Source organism: Schistocerca americana, chromosome 4 (assembly GCF_021461395.2).
Source record: "Schistocerca americana isolate TAMUIC-IGC-003095 chromosome 4, iqSchAmer2.1, whole genome shotgun sequence".
In the NCBI taxonomy this organism is placed as follows: domain Eukaryota; kingdom Metazoa; phylum Arthropoda; class Insecta; order Orthoptera; family Acrididae; genus Schistocerca; species Schistocerca americana.
The window spans coordinates 747064280-747079364 of record NC_060122.1 but is presented as its reverse complement, the minus strand read 5'-3'; the positions used below and the strand labels follow the sequence as shown (position 1 = coordinate 747079364).

Here is a 15085-nt window from a genome sequence, read left to right as displayed (position 1 = left end):
CAGGCTCCCAGATAGATGCTATTTTTCTTGACTTCCGGAAGGCGTTCGATACAGTTCCGCACTGTCGCCTGATAAACAAAAGAAGAGCCTACGGAATATCAGACCAGCTGTGTGGCTGGATTGAAGAGTTTTTAGCAAACAGAACACAGCATGTTGTTATCAATGGAGAGACGTCTACAGACGTTAAAGTAACCTCTGGCGTGCCACAGGGGAGTGTTATGGGACCATTGCTTTTCACAATATATATAAATGACTTAGTAGATAGTGTCGGAAGTTCCATGCGGCTTTTCGCGGATGATGCTGTAGTATACAGAGAAGTTGCAGCATTAGAAAATTGTAGCGAAATGCAGGAAGATCTGCAGCGGATAGGCACTTGGTGCAGGGAGTGGCAACTGACCCTTAACATAGACAAATGTAATGTACTGCGAATACATAGAAAGAAGGATCCTTTATTGTATGATTATATGATAGCGGAACAAACACTGGTAGCAGTTACTTCTGTAAAATATCTGGGAGTATGCGTGCAGAACGATTTGAAGTGGAATGATCATATAAAATTAATTGTTGGTAAGGCGGATACCAGGTTGAGATTCATTGGGAGAGTGCTTAGAAAATGTAGTCCATCAACAAAGGAGGTGGCTTACAAAACACTCGTTCGACCTATACTTGAGTATTGCTCATCAGTGTGGGATCCGTACCAGATCGGTCTGACGGAGGAGATAGAGAAGATCCAAAGAAGAGCGGCGCGTTTCGTCACAGGGTTATTTGGTAACCGTGATAGCGTTACGGAGATGTTTAATAAACTCAAGTGGCAGACTCTGCAAGAGAGGCGCTCTGCATCGCGGTGTAGCTTGCTCGCCAGGTTTCGAGAGGGTGCGTTTCTGGATGAGGTATCGAATATATTGCTTCCCCCTACTTATACCTCCCGAGGAGATCACGAATGTAAAATTAGAGAGATTAGAGCGCGCACAGAGGCTTTCAGACAGTCGTTCTTCCCGCGAACCATACGCGACTGGAATAGGAAAGGGAGGTAATGACAGTGGCACGTAAAGTGCCCTCCGCCACACACCTTTGGGTGGCTTGCGGAGTATCAATGTAGATGTAGATGTAGATAAACGGAGACAAACACTTTTTAAAATGCAAGGTGCTGTTCACGGGCGTAGGGTCCAAGATAAAATTGTTCAGACACTTGGACACAGACAGAAACGAAAATTGTCACACGTGAACGTAGGTGCAGAAAACGAATAACACTGAACCACTTAAACGATGGCACACACAGAACATGAGGGGTTGATCTCCGGCGCGCGAATGTTCACTAACCGTGTACGAGTCTGGGGACCTGCCAAAAGAGGAGGAGGGGGATGGGAGAGGGGAGAGCAGAGGCCATAGGCAGGGGAGACAGGGGGAAGGGAGGAAGGAGGAGGGGAAGCCCGGGGGAAGAGGGATGGAGGGAGGGGATGGGGGAAAGGGAAAGGGAAGAGAGGGGGGATGCCTAAAGGAAAGGATGCAGGAAGTGGTGGGGGGAGGATCAAAGCTGATAGGAGGGGTAGATGGAGGGGAGGAGGACATCATCAGGGAGGGGGAGCCGGCGGAAGCCACCTTGGGAGAGGGTAAGGAGGGTGGAGTGATGGAGACAGGGTGGGACGCGGGAACACAGGCGCGGCAGTGGGCGGGGGTGGGAGAAGATGGGTGAGACATGCGGATGAGGAGGATCGAGTTTGTGGGAGGTGTGCAGGATCCGTATCCTTTCAAGGATAAGGAGGAGGTGGGGGAAGGGGATGAGATCGTACAGGATCCGCGTGGGGGAGAGGAGACGGATGCAACAGGCAACGCGGAGAGCATGGCGTTCAAGGACTTGGAGGGATTTATAAAAGGTAGGGGCGGCGGAGATCCAGGCCGGATGGGCGTAACAAAGCATAGGGCGGATGAGGGATTTATAGGTGTGGAGGATGGTGGAGGGGTCCAGACCCCACGTACGGCCAGAAAGGAGCTTGAGGAGACGGAGTCGGGAGCGTGCCTTGGCTTGGATTGTCTGGAGATGGGGAGTCCAGGAGAGGCGACGGTCGAGGGTGACGCCAAGGTACTTAAGGGTGGGAGTGAGGGCGATAGGACGGCCATAGATGGTGAGATAGAAATCAAGGAGGCGGAAGGAAGGGGTGGTTTTGGCTACAATCATCGCCTGGGTGTTGGAGGGATTGACCTTGAGCAACCACTGGTTGCACCAAGCGGTGAACTGGTGAAGATGGGATTGGAGAAAGTGTTGGGAGCGCTGCAGGGTGGGGGCAAGGGCAAGGAAGGCGGTGTCATCGGAAAACTGGAGAAGGTGGGCGGGGGGTGACGGTGGCGGCATGTCCGCCGTGTACAAAAGGTACAGAAGGGGGGAGAGGATGGAGCCTTGGGGCACACCGGCGGAGGGGAAAAAGGTGTAGGAATCTGTGTTATGGATGGTGACATAGGAAGGACGGCGGGAGAGAAAGGAGCCGGTCAGACGGACGTAGTTACTGGGAAGGGCGAAGGTTTGGAGCTTGAAGAGGAGGCCGGAATGCCATATGCGGTCATAGGCTCGTTCGAGGTCCAGGGAGAGGGAGATTGTGGAGCGACGGGAATTAAGCTGGTCGGATAGGAAGTGAGTGACGTGAAGGAGAAGGTCGTTGGAAGAGAAGGACGGCCGAAAGCCACTCTGGGTAACGGGAAGGAGGTGGTGTTGGCGGAGATGCTGGTGGATGCGTCGGGTGAGGATAAATTCCAGGACCTTGCTGAAGACCGAGGTAAGGCTGATGGGACGGTAGGAGGAGACGGTGGACGGCGGTTTGCCAGGCTTAAGGAACATTAGGATACGGGAGGTTTTCCACAGGTCGGGGTAGTAACCGGTGGACAGGACTACATTGTAGAGCCTGGCCAGGGTGGAGAGGAAAGAGACAGGAGCTTCACGAAGGTGACGGTAGGTGACACGATCGTGACCAGGAGCAGTGTTGCGTTTTGTGCGGAGTGTAGCAATGAGATCCTGTGTAGTGATAGGGGCATTGAGTTCCGTGTGTGCAATGTTGTCCAAGTACTGGAAACCAGGTGCGAGGGGAGGGACGGAGGTGTCAGTTCGATCGCGGATATCTGGGAAGAGGGAGTAATAGAACTGGGGATCGTCGGGGATGGAAAATACATCGGAGAGGTAGGAGGCAAAGTGATTGGCCTTACTAAGGGTGTCAGGGAAGGGGTGATCATTATGGAGAAGAGGATTGTAGGGGGAGGTTTTAGTTCCGGTAAGGCGACGGAAGGCTGACCAGAACTTGGACGAGTTGATAGGTAGGGTAGCATTTAAATGGGTGCATGTCTATCGCCAGTCCCGGCGTTTCTTAGCCGCGAGCAAATTACGAATGTGTCGCTGGAGTTGCCGGTGGCGTCGTAGTGTGTCCAGGTTACGCGTGCAGAGGAAGGCATGGTAGAGACGGCGGGATTCACGGAGGAGGACGGCCTGTGGGGGTAAGGGAGGACGGTGGGGGTGGATGGCGACAGTAGGGACGTGGGCCTCCACGGCCTCAGGCAAGGTCTGCTGGAGAAAGGAAGCGGCATGGGTGACATCGTCAGGGTGGTGGTAGGTGAAGGAGTGACTATCGACCTGGGTGGAGAGGGTATCCCGGTAGGCATTCCAGTTGGCACGGGAATAGTCATGGACGTACTTAGGGGGAGGGTCATTATGAGAATCGGGGCGGGGGCGACGACCGTCTGAAACAGTGAGGAGGACAGGGAGATGGTCGCTACCAATAGGCTCCAGGACATCCACCGTTATGCGGCGAAGGAGGTTGGGGGAGGAGAGGATAACATCGGGAGTGGAGTTGGACTCGGGACGGGTGTGCTGGGGGATGGGGATGAGGTCGCCTTGAAGGGAGGAGAGGAACCGATGCCACCGCTGTAACTGGGCGGCGGAACGACTATGGATGTTTGTGATAAACGGGCGGACTAGGGATTTATATATTAGCTGTTCTGTTATTCTTGTACCGAGTATATTTCTGAAAAGTTGCATATTTGCGAAGTAAGCTCTGTTTCCTGCTTGTATTCTTCCCCTTATAGCCTTTCCAGTATAGTTATCGTTTGTTATGAGGCCTACCAAGTAGTTAAAACAGGACACTCCTTTGAAGTATTTCCCAGTGATGTTTAAGTTTTTTGGGGTTCTTCTGTCTTCAGATTGTGTCTTTACCATATATTTTGTTGTAATTTACTATGAGCCCAATTTTTACGGCTTCTGTTTTCATTGCCCCATTTGTTTCTTGGAGTGTATTGATATTTCTTCCTACTATAGCAATGTCATCAGCGTGTCACGTATCTGGCTAGTTTTCATAAATATGGTGCGTCAATTGTTTATTTTATTTACCACATTAGGGAGGGCTGTATTGAATAGGACAGTGGAGAGACTGTCACTTTGCTGCGCGCTTTTATTAAACTCACAGCTTTCACTTGTTCTGCTAAGGACCTTTAGTTTTGCTCTTGTCTCTCTCATTGCCATTCTGCTTAGTTTTATCGGTTTAGCTCATATACCAACTTCTTCCAGTACTCTGCGTAGTTCTTTACGGTTTGTGCTGTCAAAGACTGTTTTGAAGTCGATGAATAGGAAATGCAGACCTATATCATATTCATAGAACGTTTCCATAGTTTGTCTCATCACAAAAATTTGATCAGTTGTTCCTATGTCTGGTTGAAAGCTACGCTGATATTCCCATAGTATACCTTCTGCGCACCTCTGTATCCTTTTGTTTAATGTACTTGCCAAGATCTTATAAGCTGTGCTTAGGAGTGTTACACCTCTATAGTTTTCACATGATGTTCTGTCCCCTTCCTTATAAATGATAATATTTATTCCAGTTTTCCAATTATCTTGCATAGCTTCTGTTTCCCATACATCTGATATTAATGTGCACAGTTCCTTTATTACAGCCTTACCCCCAGTTTTTATTAATTCAGCAATTATGCTGTCTTCCACAGGGGCTCGATTGTTTTTTGACTTCTGCACAGCCTGGGAAAACTGTTATAGTGTTGGCTTTCTTGCTTCATTGGTGTAGTTGTTTTCTTCCGGCTCCACTATTTCCTCCTGTGCAGCTGTCTCTTCATCTTATAGGAGTGTGCTTAGTGTATCTTTGAAATACTCTGCCCATCATCCCACTATCTGTTCTTCCTCTTGGTGTTTCCTTAAATATAACCATAGAGTGCCTAACCTCAATACAAACATTTTATACTGTAACATGCAAGTGCCTAGATCATTTTGAATATCTATTTAATTCAAGTTATATTTCCTCTAGTAGAGACGGAAGCACTTCAGTAAGAAATTCTGCCTCTTACACGTTAAAGTGACCTCAGTGAAGTAAGTCCGACCACGTAGTCTCCAATAACCAAAAAATGGTTCAAATGGCTATGAGCATTATGGGACTTAACATCTGAGGTCATCAGTCCCCTAGAACTTAGAACTACTTCAACCCAACGAACCTAAGGACATCACACACATCCATGCACGAGGCAGGATTCGGACGTGCGACCGTAGCGGTCACGAGGTTCCAGGCTGAAGCGCCTAGAGCCGTTCAGCCACAGTGGCTGGCCTCCAATAACCCCTAGCTAACATTCACACTATAATGTCTCTGATGTTCAGTCTGCCTGATTCAATCGGTAGTAATGCATATTTTTTAGATTCAACAGTCTATTTTTTGTAAAGGGAGCTCCTTCGATAAGGAGAATTCTTGAAGAGAGAACACGCTGTCATAATGTCGCATCAGAAGGGAGTGACAGAATTCCTTTCGACTTCTGCAGTCCCGTTTGTTCATGTATTGCGGAAGTGACACGTTCTACTGACAGAAGGTACTTGAGCACAAAACACGAAAAACACTGAACTTACGTATTCTAGGTGCAATCCATATTTCCTGGAGCTAATATGTGGATTATGAGCAACACCTGCCATATCTCATTCGTTAGCTCCGCACTTTGCAGACCTTCTCTTCATCCCCAGTGTCCTCATTGCTCTCCTAATAAGAATTTATTACCTTCGCTGTACTGCCCTGGTGGTAATTGTTTGTCGGTAAATGTTTATGCATGAAACTCAGTCGTTCTCCTCGTATTCCTTTGGATACTTCGTAATGAAGTGCATATCTAGTTTATTCGGATTTAAGACGGACATTTATTTTTCAAACAAGGCACGACTCGACTCATATAACCACACAGGTGGAATGAATGCCAGATTACCTCTACGGTAGGCAGGCGGGCGCAATACACTTTCTCCTGCTTATCCGACGAGATCTACTTGGATTTTGTCATGTGGGTTGAAATTACGGATTTCTTTGTTAGACAGCGGTCTGTTTGATGTTAAAAACAGATAAATTCTATATTGTAAATATTGTAATTTTTCCAAAACTGAAATCGACTTTTTAAGACTGAAGCGTCCTTGAATTCGTCTCTTTTATAATTAAGATACTAGCAGCAGACATTACCACCGTTACATTTGATAAAGTGAAAATAATACCAATGCCTCAGTTCTTAATATAGCTAATGAAGGAACTCTGTACCATTTAGAGAGGATTTTCTCACAATAAGTTATTCAATTACGAAATATTTGAAGTCAAAAGTTGACATACCATAACAAAGTCACCAAATCTGTTAATAAGAAACGCCACTGGGACGTATGGCCAAGACCGGCAGCTGGATGCTATTGTCGAATGCCAGGCGCTACAGACCCCAAACCACCGCCACTGAAGTGGCGTCAAGAGCGAGCTCATTGGAGAACAGAGTGGAGGGCTGTTGAGTTTACTGATGAAAGTTGAGAAGCTGGTCCTACCTCGTTGGCAGTGAGGACCGTGTGTTCCTTAGAAGGAGGCCAGTTACCGCAACCAGCCTGCCTGTGTGCTGATTGCATTGGTCCTAAACCAGGAGTTATGTACTGGGGGTGCGATTTCGTACGTCAGCAGAACTCTAATGGTTATTCCACGAATCCTGACTACTAAATTGTATCTCAAGCTGGTGATTTGGCCTGTCGTGCTGCTTTTCATGAACAGCATTCCATGGGGGGGGGGGTTTCCAACAGGATAACGCTCACACACACGCCGCTGTTGCAACCCAACATGCTCTATAGAGTGTCGACATAATACCTTGGCTTCCTCGATCACCAGATCTGTCTCCAGTCGAGTACATCCAAGACTCAGAGCAATCCTTGAGGTAACCTATTTGTAACAGTTTGTTTGTGTCACTGGGTACCAACCGCTTCTCAAATTGCTACTACAGATACAGTACAATGCGCTAGAGCCATCCACTGAACACCTCTCGGTAGTGCCACATGGCCGTTAGGAGCCCGGTCTTCTTGCAACCGTGCATCCTCGTTACCACCTCTGCAAGGAGTCACGTACAGTGGCTACATTTCTGCCAAGTCTTTCTGCAATATCACAGCTTCTCGTAGACCTACTACGCGGCTTCGTTCATACTCAGTGAGGTGTCGATAATGGTATCCTTCTCAACCTAAAGGTATTTTTGACAGACATCAGCTCATCACGTCCAATGTCACAGGTAATTATCGGTCACGAGCGTGGCAGCGTGTGCTTAAAGCAAACCTGATTTGCATCCTCATAGCCGGCCGAAGTGGCCGTGCGGTTAAAGGCGCTGCAGTCTGGAACCGCAAGACCGCTACGGTCGCAGGTTCGAATCCTGCCTCGGGCATGGATGTTTGTGATGTCCTTAGGTTAGTTAGGTTTAACTAGTTCTAAGTTCTAGGGGACTAATGACCTCAGCAGTTGAGTCCCATAGTGCTCAGAGCCATTTTTTTGCATCCTCATAGTGCCCATACTAGCGATTGGCGTGAAATTTAAATAGGCGTCACCGTTCAGATGTAAAAGCACGCTTTCGTTTATGCTGCACAGTTCCTTCTTGGCGCAGCTATTTTCTTCCTTCAGTGTAGTTCCTTTATTACCGGAAGATACACAGTCTAGTCATGCCTTGTATTGACTGATGACTTTGGAGCGATTATTTGCCTCCATTTTAACCATTGCTCTTGGAGCGTGTTACAATTTTAACCATTTTATAGCTCACTCTGTAATTTCATGTTACTCATGTTATACTACTGGACGTTCTAGTTCCCTTCCACAGCCCACCCACGTTTGTATTCATACTACTTACGTCTAATATTGTTTTATGACTACGGAACGGTTACTTGTCTCCATTTAATATGTCGGCTTAATGGATTTGTCAACGGCCTTGCCACAGTGGTAACACCAGTTCCCGTCAAATCACCGAAGATAAGCGCTGTCGGGCTGGGCTAGCACTTGGATGGGTGACCATCCGGTCTGTCCAGCGCTGTTGGCAAGCGAGGTGCACTCAGCCCTTGTGAGGCAAACTGAAGAGCTAGTTGATTGAGAAGTATCGGCTCCGGTCTCGAAAACTGACAACAGCTGGGAGGTCGGTGTGCTGACCACATGCCCCTCCGGATCCGCATGCAGTGATGCCTGCGGGCCGAGGATGACACGGCGGCCCGTCGGTACCGTTGGGCCCTCATAGTCTATTCGGACGGAGTTTTAGTTTTTCTTAATGGACTTTGTTGCAACTGCAACCCTTTTATAAGTCACTCTTCATATTACTAAGGTTTTATCGCAGGAAGTTTTTGAGTGGTACTTTTAATTTTACCTGAACGGCTCTGGCTGCGCTGCCTGTAATTGCTCTCTACGTACTTGTTATATTATTCACTGTCTTCTTCCTCCTTCAAGTTGTAACAGTCCCAAGACTTTGTCGTGTTTCTTCCCTCTCCATCCTTGCACCATCTAGCGGCATATTTCCATACTTCTGGTTGTTCTCTCGGGCACACCGCGCATCGGCAGTTACAGTGACAGCTTGTTAACTTGGCTCTTATATCACACATATTAACGTCTCCACAATGTAGTTTTTGCCAGCAGCTGTTGAATTTCATCAATAGTGCATCTTTATATTTTTCTATCCCAACACGTGTTTATTCCGTAGAATTTTCCTCAGGAGACTTCCTTCAAATTCTATTTTAGGTCAACACCCACGGCTGGCAGTGCTCATGTACGTATACTGTCTGTGCCTGCTACCCAGTCGAAATTTTGATGTCCATCCCGTACCCATTCAATTTCGACCGTTCTGTCAATTCGAACGCCGTCTGAACGTTTGATTCAGTGTATTATTAACGAACAAATAAAGTTAGGTATGTCAGTATTTGTTCCCCTGTCTTTCAGGTTAATTGGCTTGTTTTACCATTATTATAACTTTTGATTAATATTACACTTTCTCATGGAAGTGTACACCTGAGGATGAGATTAAATCATCGCGAAATATCTTTTATCTGATACTGTAATGTAGGAACTACAAACAGATAACGCGGCTACAAAAAGGTTTCTAGAATATTCCAAATTTAAAAGTTTTTAAATATTTCTGTCATGTAACGAAGCTGTGGATGCCAAACCGTAAGACCATAAATTAATAAGACATGGAACAAATTCCCTATTGTACACAAAACAGGTCGGGATACTTGCCGAAGCAATTAAACAATTGAGACGCATGTCAAACTTAGAACAACTCTAATCCTCCAAGATTTGCGATGATTTACAGTAGCTCGAAATTTTGCGCAAACTTCAGAGCGAGATGCTGCTAATAGTTCCCACAATGAAACTCTAACAGAAAATCCTAAGACATCCTAGCCGTAAGTATAGCGTATCAGAGGCAAGACCCTATCAATACCTTCACTGCACAGTAGCAATGGTAATGTTATAAATGACAATGCTACTAAAGCTGAGTTACAAACATCATTTACCTACATTTCTTCACCAAAGAAATAAATATTTCAGAATTCAAATCTAGAACACCTGCCAGGACAAGTAACTTAGAACTGTTCACCATCATTGTAGTGAAGGAGCTCAACTCACTTAGTTAAGGAAAGTCTTTCGGTCAACACTGCATAGCAGTTAGGTTCCTTTTAGAGTATGCTGGTACTTTGTATTATAGCTCCACACGTAGCAATCATATGCAAACAACTGCTAGACGAAAGATCCGTTTCTGAAGACTGGAAAGTAGTACAGGACACACCAGAACTTGAGTACTGTTGGAAAGGAAACAGAAATAACCCAGTAAACGACAGACCAATGTCACCGACGTCTACTTACACTAGGCGTTTGGAACATATACTATATTCGAACATTATGAATTACATACGTTTGAGTAGGCTTCCGCAGCCAGAGTCAGTTGACATACAAGTTTTCTCGGTATGGTACCGCGTCATATTGACGTTCGTTTCTCCCAGCAGTAGTTTTATACAATATGACGCAGTACCATATCCACAAAACGTTTATGTCGATTATGAATTACATCGAAGAAACCGATCTATTGATACATAGTAAGGATTTCGAAAATATCGTCAAATAAAACTAGCTCTTTATTCACACCAAGCAATGAACGCCATCCACAGGGGATGTCAATCTGATTCCATATTTCTAGATTCCAGAAGGCGTTTAACACTGTTCCTCAAAAGCGACTTCCAATCAGATTGCATGCCTGTGGAATATCGTCTCTGTTGTACAATTGGATTCATGATTTCCTTTTGATAGGCCACAGTCCGTAGTAACTGACAGAAAGTCGTTGAGTAAAATGGAAGAGACATTTGGCGTGCCCCAGGGAATTGTACACCATTTGCCGTTACAAATATATATAAACGATTTTGGAGACAATCTTAGCAGCCCTCTTAGAGTGTTTGCAGATGATGCTGACATTTACTATCTAGTGAAGTCATTCTAAAGTCAAATCCAGTAGCAAAATGATTTAGACAAGGTATCTATATGACAGAAAATTGGAATTTAGCTCTAAATTTTGAAAAGAGAGATGTCATACACATGACCACTAAAAGGAAGCCGTTAAGTCGTACAAATGTAAAGGCTATCAATTCAGCTAAATACCTAGCAATTACAATAATGAATTTAAATCAGAACGATCACACAGTAAATGTTGTTGGGAAGGTGAACCGAAGACTGCGTTTTATTGGCAAAACACTTTGATTATGCAACAGGCCCACTAGAGAGACTACCTGGACCGAAATATCTGCTAACCATTACCAGGACAATGGTAAAATGAAAACCATTTTGCTGTAACAGGAGTTATCACACAGGATGTTGGAATATAATCCAGAACCAAAATATGGGAACCTAATTACGCCAAAAGCGTGTTTCAGGAGAAATTCTGTAGTCCTATACTTCAACAGGGGTCAGATTAATCTCATGGCATGAACAACAAATATCCATGGGAACTTTAAGAAACATCTGCATGCGATGGATATCAAGTAGGAGGCCCCTAAGTGTAACCTTTGTGGTGAGGGAGGTGAAACCGCACCACGCTTAATCTTCTAATGCGAAGCGTCAGAGGTCTAATGACATAGATTATTCTTGTAATTAACTAACGAACTGGTAAATGGTGCCCTACTGCTCTTTAATGATAGTGGTTAGATTGAGTACAACTACAGGGAGTGATATCGCCCAATAAACTCAATTTCGGTGACGGAGAAAGTGAGCCAACATCACTGCTGCTGTCCCTCTAGTAACTTCCTCGTTACTAGAGGGAGAAAACCATCATAACGACCAGGACAGCGGTGTACTGACCACACGCCAATCGTATCCACATCCTCATCTGAGGATGACGTGGCGGCAGGATGGTCCCGATGGGCCACTTGTGGCCTGAAGACATAGTCCTTTCGTAGAGGGAGCTGTAGAGGGTGAAACCTGGAGGAGAAGACAGAGACTGGAATACATCCAGCAAATAATTCAGGACTCAATAAGCGCTACCCAGAGATGAAGAGGTTGGCAAAGGAAAGAAATTACATCGCGTCCTACAACTACGGAATGAATTCGTGCAATTGAATTTCTGACAGCGTTCAGTTTTAACGTCTGCGGAAGAAATTTTTCGCCAGAGTGAAACACTGATACTTCTAGGGACTTGACGGTTTGTTTCCTTTTACGTTGATCAAGAAATGATGTAGCTGGTCGCACGTGTAACTAAATTCTCATGAATTCTTCAATAGGAAGCAGAGATTCAGCTGAGATCTGGATTTCCCTGTCACTAGATTTCGTATATTTCTCCTCAAGACGATGGGCCTGTCAAAGTCTTCAGCTAACTAGAGAGCATGTCTGAGTTTTGCATTTCTCATATGACTGACTAACTCGGTTGCGTAGTCGCTTGTTGGCGAGATAATTATTAACAGGTCGGCTGCCGTTATATTGCTTTGTGCTGCAAACCTGATGCCCATAATGTGTTTCAGTTGATCGGAAAACCACGACGCAGGTTCTCTATAAGTTATTGAACCTCTCAGTGAATTTACATACTTCGTAATTTATGTCAGAGTTCTTAAGAGAGGCATCAGGCATTACGAAGTGGTTTACTGTCAAAATTCTTAGAGGATAACTTCTAAGAAGAATCAAGCAATATCCTGATTCCTCGTAAATATATTCTAAGAAGAATCTCAGATCTCAGCTGAATCTCTGCTTCCTATTGAAGAATTCATGAGAATTTAGTTACACGTGCAACCAGCTACATCATTTCTTGATCAACGTAAAAGGAAACAAACCGTCAAGTCCCTTGAAGTATCAGTGTTTCACTCTGGCGAAAATATATTCTAAGAAGAATCAAGCAATATCCTGATTCCTCGTAAATATATTCCGCGAAAATATCATTGGCTTAATAGCAGAGAGCTTCAGCCTCGAGCGGAGGATTTCCAACAATTGTTCCGTAGCTTTTTTTGCGACTGAAACAGAGAATGGTGAAATTAACAGTGCTACAGAAAGAACTCTACGCCACGCACCATAAGATCGTTTGCAGATTGTGGATGGAGACGTTTAAAGGTCCTGGATGGTAATATGATTTCCGAATGTCTTGAACTGTGGTTTAAGGTGACTGGTTCATTTCCATTGCATAAAGGAATGTGTATGGCAAGGACAAGCTAACTGGACATTGATGTGCGCTATCTTGCAGTGCAGTGGGAGAAAGAGTTTTGACTCTTTTCTGTGTTGTTTGGGTGCAATGTGCTGGGGGCAAAGAATCAATCTCGTCGCAGTCTGAGAAGTCATCGATTCGGTTGTATAGTTACGCTCATAATTCAGCCATCAATACGTTTTACTACATAAAGCGTTACCTTGCTTAGAGAGCATGTTATATCGCATCTTATAAGACTAATACTTCAGGTACTATAATGTATATTACATGGTTCAAATGCATACATCTCACGTGCGTTACGGTAAACCTCAATAGCGATCTGTTGGACGACCCCGGTTGTGAACGTAAATTTGGGTAGCTACAAATATATAATTTTATATTACCTCTCCAGTTCCCATCTACTCCCTGCTATTATAGCTAGGTACACGTGGTGGCCAGTGTCCAAGGCCCGTGCTAAGCGACACCACGGTGTAGCATTTTTTAATAAATTAGGAGATGTGGGAGACTGGCCAAGTAATTGCTTGCCGCGTCTGTCTGTAGAGAGATGCTCGTAAGTCGCCCTCTCCGTGTTTTGCTTCCGCTCTAGGGTTAACCAACTTAGACTGCCGCCTGAGTCTTTCTTGTAATTAGCATCGACCACAGAGCAGAAGTCTTTTAGGCCGTCTGCCTCTTCCTGTCTCTATTATTGCGTACTCGTCCCACAAATATCACTGTTCCTTCCAAAAACCTTTTAACTTTTACCTGTAGCCCAGTAGCCAGTTATTCGGTATAATTTCGTCTTACTTGAAGGTTCCCACTTTAAAATGGTATCTCCACAATAAGAACATCCTTCTCTGGTCGTTTGTCGCAGTTGAAGAAGCTGTACAGGGGAAAACTCTACGTGAAGACAGTACAGGGTGTTTGTAAATTAGTTATACAGAAGAAATCTTTAATTGTTAAAATGGTAAGTTACTAAACTATTTGGAGAAGACAGATTGGGAATTGTCATCAAGATAACGCTTACATACTGATGAGTCAAAACGTAATGATCACCTGCTGAAGAGCTTGTTTGTCCGTCATTGGAACGAAATACATTAATGATAATGCGTGTCAGGTGTCCGACAGTTTGTTGGTAGGTTTGTGGAGGTCTGTGGCGTTAGATCTCTACGCACAGGTCATGTAATTCGCGTAAATAACGGGTCGCTTATTTGCGTACACAGTGGTGGCGCGTTGAAGCGACCCACACGGGTAGCATAGGGTTTACATCAGGCGAATTTGGTAGCTGAGACAGCAACCTGTGCTCACTATTATGCTCGTCAAACCACGGTAGCACGGTTCTGGCTCCGAGACACGGACAGCAGTACTGCTGGAACATGTCAGGTAAGACAAGAAGCATGAAGAGATGTAAGTGGTTCGCACGTGTCAGCGTTTCTTTGATTACTATCAAAGGTCCAAGGCAAACGCAAAAGGATGTCTCCGATAACATAGTACTGCTCACCTCAGGCTGCGTCTATGGCATGGTGCACGTTTCGTGCCGCACGTTTCGATGACGGCGTTTGTGGTGATAACCACTGTGGTGTCACCTCCAGACACCACACTTGCTAGGTGGTAGCCTTCAAATCGGCCGCGGTCCGGTAGTATACGTCGGACCCGCGTGTCGCCACTATCAGTGATTGCAGACCGAGCGCCGCCACACGGCAGGTCTAGAGAGACTTCCTAGCTCTCGCCCAGTTGTACAGCCGACTTTGCTAGCGATGGTTCACTGCCTACTTACGTTCTCATTTGCCGAGACGATAGTTTAGCATAGCCTTCAGCTACGTCATTTGCTACGACCTAGCAAGGCGCCATTATCAGTTAGTATTGGTATTGTGAATCATGTTCCGTCAAAACCGACGTTCATCATTAATGGATTAAAGTTAAGTATTCCACCAGCTACGTCCGTTTTCCTAAATTCTAATTTCCTTGTCCTGTTCCAAACCTCACACCAGCCTGCGTTAGCTAAAACGCGTGCATTTCGGTCTCCTTTAGTAAAACGGTGTTGGCTCTCTTGCCAACGACGACAACAACCACTATCTAGTATAGGCGACACGTATCAATCGATCGACGATCGAATCTCGATGGTTCGATGCACAGTTGAAAAAACTCCAGAAATTCAATTAATAAATCA

The 15085-nt window shown here is 45.4% G+C and overlaps 1 pseudogene; it reads left to right on the top strand.

Moving 5' to 3' along the window:
• Positions 1-8204: 8204 nt before the first annotated feature.
• LOC124614127 lies at positions 8205-8322 on the top strand (annotated as a pseudogene).
• The last annotated feature ends 6763 nt before the right edge of the window (positions 8323-15085 follow it).